The sequence below is a fragment of the Mobula birostris genome, chromosome 6 (assembly GCF_030028105.1).
Source record: "Mobula birostris isolate sMobBir1 chromosome 6, sMobBir1.hap1, whole genome shotgun sequence".
Lineage (NCBI taxonomy): Eukaryota > Metazoa > Chordata > Chondrichthyes > Myliobatiformes > Myliobatidae > Mobula > Mobula birostris.
Window position 1 is genome coordinate 47712610 of NC_092375.1, and position 18255 is coordinate 47730864.

The 18255-nt window shown below is 38.8% G+C and overlaps 1 long non-coding RNA gene across 1 annotated transcript in view; it reads left to right on the top strand.

Annotated features, from left to right (window-relative positions):
* The window catches only part of LOC140199779 (uncharacterized), a 47227-nt gene extending 33373 nt beyond the window's left edge, over positions 1-13854 (top strand). The window contains exons 3-5 of the long non-coding RNA XR_011886488.1: positions 4793-4938; positions 10133-10199; positions 10820-13854. This is a non-coding gene — a long non-coding RNA (uncharacterized lncRNA). The remainder of the gene's footprint in view (positions 1-4792; positions 4939-10132; positions 10200-10819) is intronic.
* The last annotated feature ends 4401 nt before the right edge of the window (positions 13855-18255 follow it).

Below are 18255 nucleotides of genomic sequence, written 5' to 3' on the forward strand. Positions count from 1 at the left end.
TGGTCAGGAATCAAACTAAACCTCATTGTTGTGCTGGCATAGTAATCATCTGGGCTTGACGTAGCATGGATCAGTAAACTTAATCAAGTTTATAATCTCATTTCAAGATCTAAACAGATATTGATTAGCATTTATCCTTAAAATTTATTTTCTTTGCCTTTTCTTATAATCTATATTCAACCTTTTGGAGGGATGTCACATGAACTGAATTTTCTCCATTAATTCTTGCTGATCATGAAGTTGTGGAGGAAGGGCTTCCGACACAAGAAATAATGCTCTACCAACTATCTGGTGGTGGTGGGAGGATTGGGGATGAACTTAATGGGTGGAAATATTAGTTCTTCCCACACTTGAGGTACACAGCCAAGTCAATCAAAGACATTAAGGAGGATGAGAGAAACTTCAGCTAAATAATAGACTTAATCATTCTTGTGATATTGAATTACCTCCATGAGGAAAAGCATGTGATGTGATTTTTGCCCTGTTACTACCCTTTTTTATAATTGTGATCTGTGAGATCATTGCTAACTAACAGTTCAGTTGACTTTCATTCTGAAAGCTCAAAATGGGCATCACCCTGAAATTTCCTGGTTTTCATTCTGTAAATTACAGAGTGTTGTGGAGCGGTGGTATCAATTATTGATGAGAAGGTGGCTTTCACATTCAGAATTATTAGCTATTAAACAATTTAACATTGGTATACCAACATCATAGCACTTGGATTTAATTTTGGCATGGTTTAGCATGAATCCATCACATTCCTTAATGGAAGAGATATAAAAGGTAAGTGGTTAGAACCAGAGTCGGCATTGAACTTGAAATAACTGGATGGATCCTTTTTAGTAGCTGTTTTGTCTGAAGCCATGGAGTAATCAGTTGTTTATTTATTCCCAAAGTCTCCAATCTGGATAATCCGAACCTCAGTCATCAATTGGTGATGGCAAAATTGGTCAGCTTTTTTTCCATAGTGGGAAACGCAATTTCATTGGAGAACCCGCACACAAACTAGTGTCTCCAAGATTTTGTGGTGTTTTATTTTAATTCTAACAATATTCTGGTTTAACTATCTCATCTATTACTTCTGAAAACTGGAGAACCCAAATAGTTAGCACAATGTCTTTTTACATTTCGGGTGAATCCAGGTCAAATAAAAGTGAAGATTGCTTTGAGCTGGTAATGATTGTGGGCCCCTCAACTCCAGTTGTCTGTAAGTACACCATGATGGTGTGCTGTAATATGTCAGTAATATACCTCCCTCTTCTCTTCCCTTCTCCCCCCTCCCCCCAACAACTTCCTCATAATTAATGTAAATCATGGCAAGTATAGGACTCCCATTAGCAATTGCAGGAGATACCAACAGGGATTGATTTTGTTAAGATATTCAATTCCCCTTTTGTTCATTTTATTGTTCAGTGGTCAGAAGGTGTTGTAATAGTAAAGAAAACATTACTTTGACTCCTGTTTAATCTGCACACTTTTCAGAGTGCTATTTGCATTCTCCTTCCCTGGTAGTAGAGCTGAAATGGGTACATAGCAGATTCCAGGACCATCACTGAAGATGTGTCCAGAAGCATCAGTAGATGTCTGTACACAGATGTACCCATTGTGAAGTTTTAGTACTGACTGGTGAATCAGTCAGTTTTTTCCCTCTGGTAATGGTAATTCATAGTGTAGCTGGTTACTCAATGAAATCTTGTGTCCCCTTTTTTATTGTTCACTCCATTCTTTGGTAAGAAGCAGTTCCTTTCATTTTTTTTAAGGCCCCAATGGTTAGTACAGACTGGAACTTGTGCACGATGCATCATGCATTGAAACCCACAAGTATAGTTCAATACTTGTGACTATGTTAAATTTTGTTTTGCTACCAACTGCTTTCTTTTTCACATTTGTTGTAACCAAAGTGTATTTTTACTTTTAACATGACCTGACAAAATTGGTAATTAATATTGTCTAGTGCCCAATCTCTTAGAAATAATTTGTCGAAACCTTGCGTTTGCAGACCTGACTATCCCCACCAGATGACTACAAGCATGTATTGAAGGACACATGGCAGCATCATAAGAGAACATGGTGCTGTTAAATGTTCTTTCATCAATTCCTGTTATCAGTCTTTTGTAGGCTGAAATTCAGAGTCACAGAGATACTGCATAGGAATTGGCCTTCAGCCCATCAAGTCCACCTCCTACCCATTTAAACTAAACCTACGTTAATCCTATCTCCTCATCAGCTCCTTCATACTAGGGGCCATTTACAGCAGCACAATAACCTGCCAAACCTCACATCTTTTGGATGTGGGAGAAAACAGGGGAAACCCATACTATAACTGGGAGAACATGAAAATTCCAAACAGACAGAAGTGACCATGGATCTTGGGCACTGTGAGGCAGCAACCCTGCTGTATCACCCAGTTGTTTCAGGAATATGCTTAGATACAGTGTCACAGCACAGAAATGGGCCATTTGGCCCAACTTGTTTATGCTGACCACAATTATGCCTATCTAAACAAATCCCTTTTTTCCCCTGCATTAAACTTGTATCATCTAAGTATCTGTCCAAGTGCCTTTTTAAAATGTATAATTCTATTGGCCTCTATTTTCTTGAGCAGCTTGTTACATATAGCCTGTGCCATTTAGTTTTGGACTCCTCCACTTTGAGGAAGACTCTCTCCCCTATCTATGACCCTCATGATTTTATAAACATCTATAATATGTTACATTCCATGAGAACAAACCCAGCCTATTCAGTCTCTACTTATAACTAAAGCCCTCCATGCCAGGCAAAAGATCCTCATTAATCTCTTCTGGACTCTCTCTATTGCTACCACATCCTTCCTGTAGTGTGGTAACCAGACTGGATATAATACACGGTACATAGTCCTAACCAATGCCTTGCACAGCTCAATGTGACATTCTAACACTTGCACTCAAAAGTATTGGCCTTTGACAAGCAGGTGTATGCCTTTCTCACCACCCTATCCACCTGTGTTTCCACATTGGAGAGGATGAAAATGTTTCCCCACAGTTCTTGCAGATGATACTGCTGTCAGATTAGGCAATAACACTATTTTGCCAAACTACTGCCTTGGAAGGAGGTGCTGTGGCCCATTGAGCTCTTTTTGGCTCCAAGAATTGCCATCAATATAACTTCCAGGTAACCAGGCTCATCAACCGCATATTTGTTTCCCTGCTACAGTTAAATTACAGGAGCCATGTGATCTAACAACCAGCATGTCTCTGGGGTGTGGAAGGTGATTGGAGTACCTGGGGAACACCCATGTGGTCACACAGAGAATGTGCAAACTTAACAGCAAGCACTGAAGATCAGAACTTGATATTTATCATTTGTAACATGGAGTAGTCTTTAAATTCTGAGTAGTGAATATCTGACTCCCTGGGTGAGTGCCATTTTTGGCCCTTCCATCTCAACAGACATTGCCTGTGATGATTTTCATCATTCCTTGAGATCTGCTAGAAGTGAGAAATTTGGCTGCATTAATATTCTTTAGTGGGTTTGATAACTGGTTAAGTCTGCATAAAATAAGCCCTTCATAATTTTTTTTATTAAATCTTTGTCCTGATGTATTTTTTTTTAAATCCAATTGCTTTTACTGCAACCTTATGTTCACTCTTGAAGAAACTATTGATGAAATGCCAAATTCAGATTGACTGGTGAGAAATGTCTGTCTGTGGACTGTAAATCCCACTCTCTGTTGGGAGCAGAATGTGCAGTATTGAGCAGGCAGAACCAAAAAATATGTTTAAAAATAAATATTGGTTAAAATTGCCGAGGAACTTAAGATGTCAGAAAGTCCCTAACACGGTACCACAAGCCACATCCAGAGATGCTTTGGGTGCCATTGATAGCTGAGTAGTTTGGTATTTGGGCAGTTACTGACTCGCCATGAATTAAATATTTTGAATCTTAATGGCTTACCACATTTCTGTATAAACTGTCTCTGTACATATTTGAGCAAAATTTAGTACTTTTTACATTGACTTGAGTACAACTCTTGACAGGTGCTGCTTTTAAAGATTAGCTTTATTTGTCACAAGGCTATTGAAACTTGCAGTGAAATGATCATTTTTGAGTTAATGACCAACACAGCCCAAGGATTTTGTTGGTGGCAGCTGCCAAGTGTCGCCATGCCAACATAGCATGCACATAACTCACTAACCTGAACCCTAACCCTACATCTTTGGAATGTGGGAGGAAATTGCAGCACCTTGAGGAAACACATGGTCCTGGGAGAATGTACAGATTCCTTACTGACTGCAGCAGGAATCAAACCCCAGTCAGTGCTCGCTGGTGCTGTAAGGCGGTTGTGCTAACTGCTACACTACCATGCCACACAGCTGTTGATCCAATGAGCTGACCTGCCACAATCTTGTATAAATGAGTCTGCAGAATCATAATGTTAAAGTTTACAGTTGGATATGTCAATATGAAAAGCAAAATCTCCCTCCACAGCTCTTTTTTCCACCCTGTGCCCACTCCTGTGAATTCTTGAAGACTTCTCTTGATTTGTTTGTTATTGAACTTCTGTAGCTTGGAATCTTGAACAAACCATTGTATTTTTGCAATGCTTTGGTCATTTTCACGGAATGGGTTCAGTTTATAGTACCTAAGTCTTCTTTATGGAGACTGACTGAATGATGTAAAATTATTAGAATGATCAGGTTTTACAATGGAACATATCATCTGAGGCTGCTTCACTTACCTTCAATAACTTTAAAGTATTGAAACATTGCAAGATGAATCAGAGGCGTAACAAATTTTTCTGAAATTCTTGTAGGTAGCAAGGCGGAAGGAGTGAAATACTCCAGGGATGCAGGAGCAGCTGTTGGCGGGCTGGAAAAGTGATTGTGCAGAAGGCAGAGTGACGGATGTAAGGAGAGCTTAATCAAGATCGCTGGATGGATGAGGTGTTAAATATTGAAGGTAAGCCTGAAACAATTTGTACTGAGTACCAGTTTAAAGTAATGGCTATGCTAGGTGGGACAATAGCAGAGTTTGACGGCCTGGAGTTCATAAAGGAAGTTAGATGGGCTGGGACAACCCAACATTATTTTAAAACCTGAAAGTGATGAAGTAAGCAGGAGAGGCCAAGGCAGAAGTCCAGCTGTGACTGTGGTGCAGGTGTCAGGTGCTATTGGAAACGGAGGTAGATAGCCTTTATTGTAGAATTAGGTGCTACAGTTGCAAAGAATCAGATAAAGATTCACAAGTTAACTTCAGCTTGTTATAATAGCTTGGGCTGGGTTGTCTGACTAGTTCACTGGACTGGACTAGTTCAAGGTTATAGGCACAGAGTTTGTAATGTAACAAACTTGATTCTGTGGATATAACAGAGACAGCTTTTGAATAGAGTAGGCAATTATGGACCCAGAGTGGTAACATTGGTGCCTGAGAAGTAAATGTGTGGGGTGGAAAGATTTTCTAGAGATGTGTGAAATATAATTGGGGTGAATTGAAGCAATAACTATCCTACTGGACAAAACTGCAGAGGAAGCGGTGAAAGTGGATGTTGTATTTGACCAAACAGCTGCAGAGTGGGATTGTTGAGTGAACTGTGGTGAGAGGGTTCTGTTTATTTCCTGTTGTACTGGAGATCAAAACTACTGGGCCCTGTAGAACAAAGGTGTGAGTTTAAACCTTTGGAAGAGAGAGATTGGAGATACGGGTATTCATTTTTTGGAAACAGGTTTGTTTTAACAAAGCAGGCAATTGCCAGTTTTCATAGGAATCTCTGAGAAGAAACAATGTGCAATTGTAAGATTGCAAAGTAATAGGAAGAGAAAATGTGGTCAGTAACTTGCTGGAAATGGAATAAAAGGGGCTGTGGTCTGGTTATCAACATGAAAGGGTTGGGACGGAGTGGATGAGTTGGAGGGGGAGGTGGGGGAAGAAGCTGTTGATCAGGTGTCACCATTTCTCGTAATCAAGAAGTCTGAGTTTCTGTTGAAGAGATTTAATGAGATAGTTTGTTGTGGGAGGAGAACTGATAAAACATTTGAATAATACACCATTGAAACAATGCCCAGTAGCACTGGATAGAGTTCCAGAAGGGAACTTAAAAGCCAGTTTGTGAGTTGCATGGGAAATGCATTTTCAGTAGATTGTGAACTGTTGAGAGTTTGTAGGTTCTGAAGGATGTGGTGATAGTCATGTCTTGCCTAATTTCATAAGAGTCCATGAGGGAATTTTAATTCTTAGCTCATTCATTGTCTGTCCCTGATGTCTTAATTTGTTTGGGATTTAAGTCCAGATTATTCCCTGAAAGGACAAAACGGATGGGGCTTTTTGTAACAACTGGGTGGTCTTGTAGTGAAACACTTAGTGAGCCAGGAAAGGTGAAATGTTTAAGGTATTAGATGGAGTTTGAGTTAGACCTGCTTACACTGTGCTGTGTCTTAGGGAGTATTGAATAGAAAATTGAGATGATCAAGATTTGAAGTAGGAATGATTGTAAGAGATCAGGATGTGAGATTTATTCATTTTGTAGTCCGGTTTGAAAAATGTCAGCCGAAACTGAAACTTTGAAAAGTTGCTCCACCATCCCTTTGCTTGCTCTGTGAGCTGGGACAAATAGAAATTGAAATAATACATCCAGAGATTGGAATTAACTAACTACCTTCAGACCAGCTTCAAAACACAGAACCCTGCTTGTCTAAGCAATTCAAATCTATTAACTGCTGCAGCACCAGTCAGTTCTCGGAACTTTGTGCCATCTAATAATATCGTGGAAGTGTAGAGGCCCAATAATTCTCTAGCTTATAAAGCAAGCAAATCAAACCATGACCTTTGCATAAGTCTAATCTCTATACTTGGATTCTAAAAGTAAACATTTATGAAATTTGGGTACAAGATATGATGGCAACTTTACTGTGGCTTACAATCTTTTTGGGGTCGAGATTCTAAAAATATAAAGAGAGAAGTGGCCAATCAGTGTTGTTGAAGTGTTGCCATGATGATCTTTTATCTGACCAAATTACTGGGTATTGAGAATAGTAGGGGGATATTCTTGTACATTTTTCATAGGAGTTTCTCATCTGTGCACATTTGGTCAAAATATCACAAACTCAAAAAATCTAGTCACATTGGCTTAGAAAATTAAAAATCGAAACAGTGCTGCTGTGTATAGCCATTTTTTTCCACATTTCCACTATCTGCAGAATTTTGCATGGTATTTGAAAGGTGTCTAGCACTCCTGTCAAACACTTTTGCAAACTCAATTTGCTTTGAAATAACTTTCACATGCATCATCCAATGTAATCTTCTTAACTTTAAGATTGTTTTCCCATCTGATTCTATTGCTACAGACTGAGGAAAGGATCACTAACATTTTTTGTTTTGCTTGCTGACATCCTGAACACAGATTTATTTAGGATGTGTACTATTCCCACAACGAATCATTACATCTCAGTTCCCATTCCAGAAATTAATCAGAATGAATCAGTTTGTATTTGAATCATAATTGAACCAGATCCATTTGGAGGGGACCAGCTCTCCTAGGAATTAAGTATTTCTTATCTGTATGAAGGGATACTAACACTTAGGGTAAATTCAACTAATTATTCAGTGTAGTTGGCTGTGCTGGTCTTTCAGAGCAGCTGCAGCCAGATGGCCATTCAGTCACACCACTGAAAAGATGTTTCCTGCTGGCAAGTCAGTGTTCCCTTTTTATTAGAACTGTGGCAGGAGCCTTTAATATATTTAATAGGGGAGAATGAATCAGCACTAATAATTTAGGGACTTTTGGGCATCTTGGCCTCTGTGCAGTAGTTTTAACAAGAGTTGAGTGAATATTCAGTATCTGAGAATTATGAATGATTCAGTTCCTGTTGGCTTAATCCTGCTGACAACAATTTGGTTAGGAGAACTGAAAAAAAAAATTAGAATGTGGATGTGGTGAGCCTAGTCATCTTCAAGGTATTTCAGAGGAAACCCACATCAACTGTAATAGTGAACTTTGAATCCTGACTCAAGTATGGCTACAGTGGTGCTTGATGGGAACAATTAATTTTGATTTTTTTCAAAATTTGTCCACCATTTGCAATCCTATTTCTTGATATATAATACAGCATTGCCAAGGTTACTATACTTTATCTGGAAATTCAGGGTGGTATGGTGATTGCATCCATAACAGCCTTGTGGCTATGTTTTCCCACATCGTGAATTTATATTTTCAATGAATGAGCCAATGTTTGGACATTTGGAGCTGATTTGATGCACTGACCAGATGATGCAAAGTCAAGGCAATGGGGCCTGAGTCCAAAAGCGAGCAGCATCCAAAGGTTTGGCTGATTTAAACGCCGAGCTAGGCTTAAAAGGTTAGGGTGTTGAGTCTGGAGGCGAGGGATGGGCCAGTGTTCAGCTTGCTGCTCTGCAAGGTTACTTGTCTCTGCACTGAACTGAGGCTGTGGCCTGCAACTAATAGTGCATATAGGAAATTCCTAGGACACTGACCGTCAGGAACTTAACTGTCCATAATCATCTCCTTCAGTGGGTCTCCGCCCAAAATGTCATCTGTTTACTTTTTTTTTCCCATAGATGCTGCCTGACCTGCTGAGTTCCTCCAGTGTTTTGTGTTGCTTCAGATTTCCAGCATCTGTAGATTTCCTTGTGTTTGTGATTATCCATTGAGTTGGTGGATGAGGATATTATTGCCTCTGAGTAACTTACTTCCAACCCTTCAAATCTTGCTAGTGTCTAATACAAAACTAAGGAGGTTGTATTTCTTGTATTTATTTATTTATATATGACACTGGTGAGGCAGTATTAGTGAATATTTAAGGAAAGGTGTGAATTCATTGAAAGCCATTTTGGAAAGTTTTGCCAGCTGAATATGCTGGAAAGGTTGGTCAGATGTGGCTTTACAGAGGGTCCCTGAACTGAAATGTTAACTCTTCATAGATGCTGTTTGTTTCCAGCACTTTGTTTTTAATATGAAACTTGTATATGTTGGAGTTTGGATTGAGAGAGAACTTGAAGGTTAGGTCTTTTTTTTAATCAAAGAAGATTTAAGATATGTTTTTTTGGTGAGCATCATGGGCGTTGGAAATTCCTTCCTCAGTGTAGGGGGGGTCCGAGTATTTTGAGGAGGAGATGAATAGATTGTTGATTAGCAAAGTGGCAAGGGGACGGTGGCAAATGGGTGCATGGAGCTGAGGTTAGAATCAGAGCCAGCTATGCTCTTGAGGTTGGAGCTTGTCTGAGTGAGGAGCTCAGTAGCCTTTGTTCATACGTGAACATTCCCTTGTCTCATCACCCTGGCAAATAGCACATCTGACTTGGCTGATAAATTGGTAATTAGTATCTTTATTTTAAAATGATTATATTTGTATAACTGCTTTTTAAATATCAGGAATTCAGTACACTCGATAAACTTGGAGATTTAGTGTAATCCTCTTTTAGTGACTAATTTAGAAATTAGTCATTTTGAAATGACCTGTTTCAGTGCTGCATCTTAAGAACTATAATTCCACTAGTCTTTGTGATGGTGGAATGGTCTCATGCTACCTTTATTGCAACAGTTGCTTATAGTCCTGTTATATATAGTCCTGTTATATAGGCCTTTGTTGCTGCATTGGATCGGTAACACTTATTTCAGTCCTTTGTTCCTTTTGGGTTTTGAGTAGTTACTACTTTAATGAACACTAATGGCATAGTGTATTGTAGATACAGGTAGGATATGGTCTTGGATAGACAGTGCTCATGATGTAATAGATTTTATTTATTATTTATTTTTGGAGAGCATGGGACTACCCGACTAGCAGAATTACAACAAAGATATTTCTGTGAAAGGTGGGAATTTCAGCCAGTGAAAGGTGGAAACAAATGTGGAGGTGACAACATTTCCTCATGAATAATCTGCAGCCAGAAGCATTTTTTTAAGAAGGGAAACTGCTTCATTGGTTCTTGTACATTTCATTGTTAAAATACAACTGAACTAGTAATAAAGTAAATTTGGTCCATGGACAGTTTGTACAAAAGCACAACATCAAAAGGAAAATGTGCAAAATAAAAGGATATTTTAAACATTTTTAATTACTCTCCCTGCTGGTGGGTGAGCTGTATCTTTGTTGCTCTGACCAGACTGTACTAAATCTTCTTGCTTGGTTTCCAACTGCAGATGTCACAACAGAAACTGGCCACTAGGAATTTCACCTACAATGGCACCAAGGACCCAGTGTTCGCAAGTAAGTGCAAACAAGCAAGAATTCCTTATTCTGCTATAACACTGGCAAGGCTGTCTCAATATCAAGTAAATAACTGCTTGTGCTTGTGAGGAATCTCGCTATTATGTTACAAGATGAAAAGGTTAAGGTACACAGTGAAAACCAGTAGTTCAAATATTTAACTTTAAGCATTTCTTTCATTCCATCTGTTTTAATGGTTCTCAGGCAAGAGACCAGTTCCTCCTGAGCTGCTACCAAGCTCCTGCTTCCGTTGAACATTCACAATGTGACTTTATTTATTTGTTTGGAGATACAGCATGGAATGTGCCCTTCTGGTCCAACAACACAGTTAACTCTAGCCTAATCACAGGACAATCTACAATGACCAATTAACCTAGTAACCAGTACATCTTTGGACTGTGGGAGGAAACCTATGCTTTCACGGATAGATCGGACAAACTCCTTGCAGATGACACTGGAATCGAACTCTAGGACAGCACAAACTACTGTAGTGTCCTGCCTTCTGACCTCCAATATATTAATGCTTTTGCTTGAGAATCTTGTTTTTCCCTTGACTGAAACAACTGGTGTGGTCCTCCTGAAGTGTAAATCATTCAGTGGTGATCCTTTAACTTTGCTAGGTATCCTGATGAAAATGTTGGATGCCTGATGTCAGACTGGATACAATGCCTCCTCTTCGGATCAAGGATGACTTTGCTTCTGATCACTCTGGTTTTCTAAGTTCTGATGGAGCCCTAGTCTTGCTATCTAGTAGGGCGTGCAGGTACTCCTGTTGCAGGTTACACCTCCTTCTCAATACCATCCCAACAGCTCCTTGTATATTTTGAATGGTCATGGGTTAGGGATTCCAAGAAGTCATTGGGGATGTTGCATTGCTTCAAGGAGGCTTTGGGTACATCCTTTTTCTTATTCCTCATTCTGGAAGGTAAGTTGGTCCCTTGACAATACTGTGTCCATTTCAAGAGCCCACTGTTGAGGATGAGAGTGGCATCCTCTGCCTAATGTGTCCAACTGAGCATGATGAGGGCCTCTGTGCTGAGAATCTCGGCCTAATGGAAGAAGCTGGGATGTGGGAGCCAAGTGACCATTAGCTGTCACTGATCTGTTTGATTATGACAAATATGGCATCTTAATTAAGTTGTACACCAAAAATCAAACTCCAAACCATAATTTTGGATGCAATTTTTCTGGAACCTCTAGCCAAGTAAGTGTTGTAGTATTGTAAATTCAATAAAGGTACATCCAAGATGTAATGACACCAGTTGAAATGGTGTCTACAGCTCAAGTGACCATTTGGCCCAAAGGATCCATGCCTCTACTTGTGCTCAACGCAGTCTCACCTCTTCAACATTTTATTCTCCTTTGTCTAGTCTCCCTTAAGTCTACTTAAATCTTTGATATTTGCAATGTGTTATGAAAGTAAGATGCATTTCACCTGTTAAGCATCATGTCTACCTTTATCAATGGTGCATCTCTATCAAAGAAGGTATAAGGTGCTCCTTCCCTCCACTAGTCTGCAGGTCACCCTTGGGTGCAGTGCCTGCTTAGCATGCCCGCCCCCACCAGATCAGGGTCACGTGAAGCCATGTGAGCAGCTGGTGCACATCACAAGTCCATTGCAACCACTGACGCCAGGCAATCTCCAAGTATTGATGATGGCTGGGCTCACCCATCTTGTAAAGTCATGGGCAGAAGAAAGCAATGGCAAATTACTTCTGTAAGAAAAATTTGCCGCAAACAATCATGGTCATAAGACCATGATCGCCCACGCCACATGATGACCTTCATTGAACCTACATAAAGTCAGCACTCATTATTAGAGGAACAAGTCCCAAGCTGTTCAGTCTCTGGGTGTTTTGTTTAAAGATAAATGATTCTGGAATAATTTTTAGTATTTTGAGTCGTACCCAATGCCTCAGTTTTTACTGTTTGCTGCATGGAGGCAACAGTTAATGTCATTAAACCCCACTCTATAAAGTTTAGCACAATTTCACAGCCTTTTGACTTTCATTCTCCTATAACTGAAATTAGTTCTCATTTTACTTTTCTAATAACCATTATTAATGTGCATTAATATCTGAATGATTTGATTATTGCCAGTGTTATACCATCAAAACAATCCCCCTTTCTGGGTAGAAACAAATTTGCATTGGAGTGCTTGGCCCCCTTATTCTCCCAGGTATCAGGCTTAAACCATATGAAAACTTACCCATACTCCTATTCTAGAAATTTATTGGAATTTCATTCCAGCAACAAGCTGCTAATGGAATGCTCTCTCGGTTTTTTTTTGATTTTTTTTTTAATGTGAATTCCAATGGGAGCAACTCCCAACAGACCTGATTCCAACCTGGTTGACTTTGTAAATCCCTCAGTACTGCTTTGGCAGCTGGTTAAGACCTGTTTCCTGATGTCAAGCTAACCCAGCTGTCATAAAGCTTAAACCTTGGTAAATATCAGACAAACATTTTTAAAAAAGCATTCAAACTACTAAAACTTTTAATTTCTAAATTTGAAAACACTAGACAAATTAACAACTTGTCTGTTTGCCTCACCATTTCTTTTCACTGACTTGGTTGGAGCTATTGAACCTGTGCCTAGCCTAAGCTGGCTGAGGTTCAGCAGGCAGATTTCCCAGTGAAATTGCTGGGAAACTACAGCAAGTCCATGAGAAGTCCGACATTGGAGCAGATTCGGAATGATGGCGACGATCAGCTGTATATGCGTCTCAAACTTCTTGGCAGTTACAGAGATAGATCTGGACAGCTATTTTGGGGAAATTATTTCTTGCATTTTATCACCATCCTCTTTGTAAACTGTGCTTCCCAGGCTACAGAATTTGAAACTCTACTACTTTTAGAATGTTTTTATAGTTGCTTCAACTAATTTTATTTCCTTCCAAATGTAAAATAGTTTCTGGACAAAGTACCATTATTTTCCTCTGAGAATAGTTTTATGTCATTAAGATAGCAGCTAATTGCAGTTGACAGCTCTTGCAGTACTGTGCAAAAGTCTTGGGCACAAGTATGTTGCTATGATGCCTGGACTTCTGCACAGTGTCCACATGGAGTAGCGAGTGAGTTTGTCAGTCTGGTGGGAGCAAAGGATGCTGGGAATGGCAAGGGTGGAGGAGTGCCAGGGCAGAGAGGTTGTGTGACTGCAGACAAACCCAGCCCTGAGACACCAGGCAAAGGGATTTGATTCCAAACAATTATTACAGTATTGTCTCTCTGGTGCTTCTGCTCCTTGCCCCTTTTTCCCCACCATGATTTTCCCCTTCCCACTCTCAGCCCAAAATAGAGACCCATATCAGAATTGGGTTTATCATCACTCACATGTCAGGAAATGTTTTTTTTTGTGGCAGCAGTACAGTGCAATACACAATTACTACAGTACTATGTAAAAAGTCTTAGGCACAAGGTGCAATAGGGAGGATGCCTAAAAGTTCTGCACAGTACTATATCTTTCAGGATAAGGTCTCTTATTAGTAGTGTAAATGTGTTTTTGTGTTATGCTATGTTTTTTCTACTTGCATGCAAGGTCAGCATTAAAGATTAAAAAATGTAGAAACCTAGCACAATATTCAGTTTTGACTCTCGTAGATTATCCGTACCTACAAATAGTACACATCAACATATTAGTTTATTGTATTCATAATATTTCTGTTTACATTAACATTTATATTTGTAATAGTACAATGAAGATAACTGGATGTGTAGATCAAAATTGTGATTACAGAATCTGTAACAATCAGCTATATTTTCTACATAACTATGTATATTCAAAAAATGGGAGAGACTACCTTTATATATTCAAGGTAATCGTAAAAATGTTTAAAGAAATAACTTTTTTAAATGGTACATTTCTGGCAAACATTGAAATCCATTGCGAAAGAGCTCCTCATCTCCTGAGAAAGTGGAATTGAATGTAAATACTGAAATAGATTGAACTCCAGGCATACAAAGGAGAGAACACTTTAATAGAGATCATGCATTATCAGCAGCACCTACACAAGACAATATTAGTATTTGCTTCCCTAACCAGACAGGAAACATGACAATCAACTATCTGGTTCTTGTATTGTAACCTGCAATACCTAATTCTGTCCTACTGCAGAAGGAACAAGACAAATCAGTATCTTTTTATTATTTCACTGGGGGATTGCACTCAAACATCTGCCATGTTACCTGTTCTCAAGGAATAGAGATAAGTTATATCTGACATTCTTGACCTGAATTTTCACATTTACATCTTAAAAGGAGAGCTGAAGTTGGTTCTTAAGTGAATCATAAATTCTATGTGTGAACCTATCTTGTCATGACTTCACACCATTGGACTATTACTCTACCTGTGCTATTTGTTCTCATTTGAGAATTGTAGTGGCCTCTCATACTACTCCCAGTTTACAAGCCCATAAGTCAATTATAATAACTCTTGGTCAAGATTTCATTACACATAACAGACTTGCAGTTGGGGGCCTTCCTTAACCAGCATGAATCATTGCTGTCTGACTCATTAAGGAAATTGTCAAGAGTGTGTGTGTTTTCACTGTTCAGCCATGCATTTCAACCACCGTTTCTGAAATAAGTTAAAACTTTTACTTTGTTTTTAAAGTGTTCAAAAAGGTTAATGCACTTTAACTTATTTTGACAGAATTCATGTGATTACAGGAGTCACGAGACTGCAGATCTTGGAATATGGAACAAGAAAATAAACTGCTGGAGAACTCAGTGGGTCAAACATCATGGGTGGAGGCAAAGTGACCTTTCCTATTCCTCCAGCAGTTTTTTTTGTTTCATATGATGACACATTGACAGCTGGCACGATGACCTATTTTGGTGTTTATCATTTGCTCAGTAGTCAGTGTAGATTCTGTCTACATCCAGCAGCTACATCTGGCTACTGGGTCTCTGATGGCATCACATTCCATTTCAAAGCCTTATTTTTTATGTGGCTTCAATTAACTGGAAGATGAAGTCATTAGCTAACATTCAGATATTTGCCAAGTTTTACCTATAAATACCAAACTTCTAGGATTAGCAATAGAAATATTCAGATTTGATCATTTGCACGTTATTGGTAACTTTATAATTTTTGATCTATTGAGCTGCATAATTGAAAATCACATCTGCACTTTTCTTCAGGTCCTCTTGTTCTAAATAGTCTCTTGCTGTGTCCATTACAATATGTTGTTCCTCAGTCATTCTGTCTGATTATGGCCTACCATGGGTTCATCTTCATTGATAGTCCACAGTGTTGACTTTGTCATTTGGTTAAATGTTAGAAAGTTGCTAGACAGTTTTGGATCACATATCTTCCTGAGCCTTGAATCTAGTCTATTTTTCAAGCTGTGTTACTAATTTGATAAATGTTAGAAAGTTGCTGAACTTTGTCTCCCTGACAAAGTCCTTGTTTTTTATTTCCAAATCTTTGAAACATTTAAAATCTTGTTCTTCCAATTATCAGAGGTGAGTATTGTTATGACTTGTCTTACTAATTTGTTTCAAGTCAATTCCCTTGAAGCTGTATTCTTTGTTGAAGATGGCACTGGAGTTGGGGTCCAGGGTATGATTTTTTTTCGTCACACCTCCCTACAGCAGGGTTCCTGCTTCTTCCCATTAATCTTCTAGAATACTTATCTGCTATGTTGTAACTTTTTGATAATTCTGCTCAAAACCATCATTTATGTTGCAAAGGTTGCTAATTAACGTGCAACAGTTTTGAAAACAAAAGGGATGACAAGATGTTTTAAATTGAGATATTAAGAGTCTTGCTACTGGAGACCATTGGAGACCAAGTTGTTAAAAAGATCAATGGCAGCCCCTACTGGCAAATATAACAAATTGCATGATTATCTGGATTTCACTGCAGAGACAAAAAGAAATTTATACCATCAAACAATGTTCATTCTTTATCAGACAGCCAATGGAGCTACATTACTTTTTAAATAAATCTGAAATTTCTACTTTGGAAATATAAATACAAGGAAAAAATAACCAGACTGTTATTGAGCCCCAAGTGAGACAGGAGCAGAAACTTGTTGTATAGTGATGTGAAATGCAGCGGGTTTTGTTTTAATCTTACTCATCTGATTTATTTCTTGTTTGTCTATTATATATCAACTTTCACACAAACCTTTTTTTTTTAAAGACCTATATTCCTAATTTGGACAGAGCATTGTTTTTCCCTATGAGGAAGGAATTGAAAGGGGGTTGAGGTCCATGATTTCTGAAATAAGCTGCCATTACATTTGTATTTCACTCCAATTTTCAAGTTACGAGACTTCAAAATGATTGTACATCACCACGCGAGATTCGTCCACGTTAGCAGATTGCAAATCCCAATGCACCTTTCACTACAAGATGCTGTTTGCTGAGCATTATCCAGTGTGGAAATGAAGCTACCTAACACAAGCTCAAAAAATCTTTTTGCTTGAAAACAATGTGATATCTGTCCCGAGGTTCAGGCTTGAACCTGGCATACAATGTAGAATTCTGTGTTCGTATATCAACAGCTACATTGTCTGCTGGGTTTCAGGCTACCTAGAATAACATGAAACGAGATCATCAAAGACATCGCAACATGTTTAATTGGAACAAATCATTGTCAGGTAAGGCTTTTGTATTTTAAAGATCTGTCACAAAATATGGACAAATTAATCCTAAAGAAATTACTTCCAGCTAGGATTTTTATTAGGGAAGGGCAAATCACACCAATCTGATAACTCCTGCATAAGATCAAGTCTTCTTTGGAGATGCATTGTACAGGAATGCTGTACAAAAAATGTGATTCTACCTTTAAGTAATCTAGAAGTTGAGGTACCAAGGCCATGGAAACAAATCTTGTTCCTGCTTCACAATTATCAATGTTACTTGGGTTAGAAGTGTGACTCTTTGGTGGGTGGGGGGAGGGGGGGTAGGGTGGGAGTGAAGGCTGTGTTAATGTTTGCAGACTATATGAATATTGAAAATATTATAAAATCAACAGCAAGGATTCACCCCAATGTATGTATGCCAGTCTATTTGGATAAACTACCTTATTAATCCCATTCCCTTTCATTCTCATTAACTCTGTAGCCTTTCCCTCCCCATTCCAAATTATATAATTTCTTTAAGTCACCACTGAATTTGCTTTTTAGTTTGAAAAACAAACTCTAGGTGTTAGACCTGCTATTTTAATATTATAGCACTGAAAAGTCAATTTAAGAAACCCAGTTTCTAAATTGATTACAGGCTATTCTCAACATTGACACTGTTTATCTGACTTTCCTTGCCAAGTACTAAAAGTGTTATCCACCAAGGTTAGGTGAGCTAAACTGCTCCGGCTCTTACCATTGGAGGAGGTTGCTAACCAATGGTCTGAGGATATGGAAGTTGCCCGAAATGTACTTTTGTATCACATGCACTGTATGTCTATTAAAAATATATAATAAAAGCATAAATGAACATTAATTGCGTGCTTTCTATTTGTCTTAGAATAATGTGTGTTTAATAGGGTATCAAACAAGATTACTGCATACGAGGACAGTGGTGGAAGTAATATAGTGGGGTGGTTAGAGATCGAGGTAACCAAGAAAACTGCCTCCTGTTTTGTAAATTTCCAATAATGAGATCAGTGAGCTCAAGGGAATTGATGGTTGTGGGGATCAGACAGGAGAGTGGGGTTCAGATTGATCAGCAGATCTATGGAGACAGCTGGTGTACAGCTAGAAATATTGTAGTGGTTAACTCAATGCTATTACAGCTCAGGGCCACAGAGTTCAATTCCAGCACCGTCTGTAAAGAGTCTCTGTACGTCCTCCCTGTGGAATGTGTGGGTTTTCCCCGGGTGCTCCAGTTTGCTCCTACAGTCCAAAGATGTATGAGGTTGGTTAATCGATGATTGTAAATTGTCCTATGACTAGGTTAAGGTTAATAGGGATGATAGTGTGGTTCAAAGGGCTGGAAGGACTTACTTCATGCTGTATCACTTAAAAAAAATATGATTACAAATATTTGTAGACTACTTAAACTCTGCCCTAAACTTTTAGATTTCTAAGAAAGGATTTGCTGACAGTGGA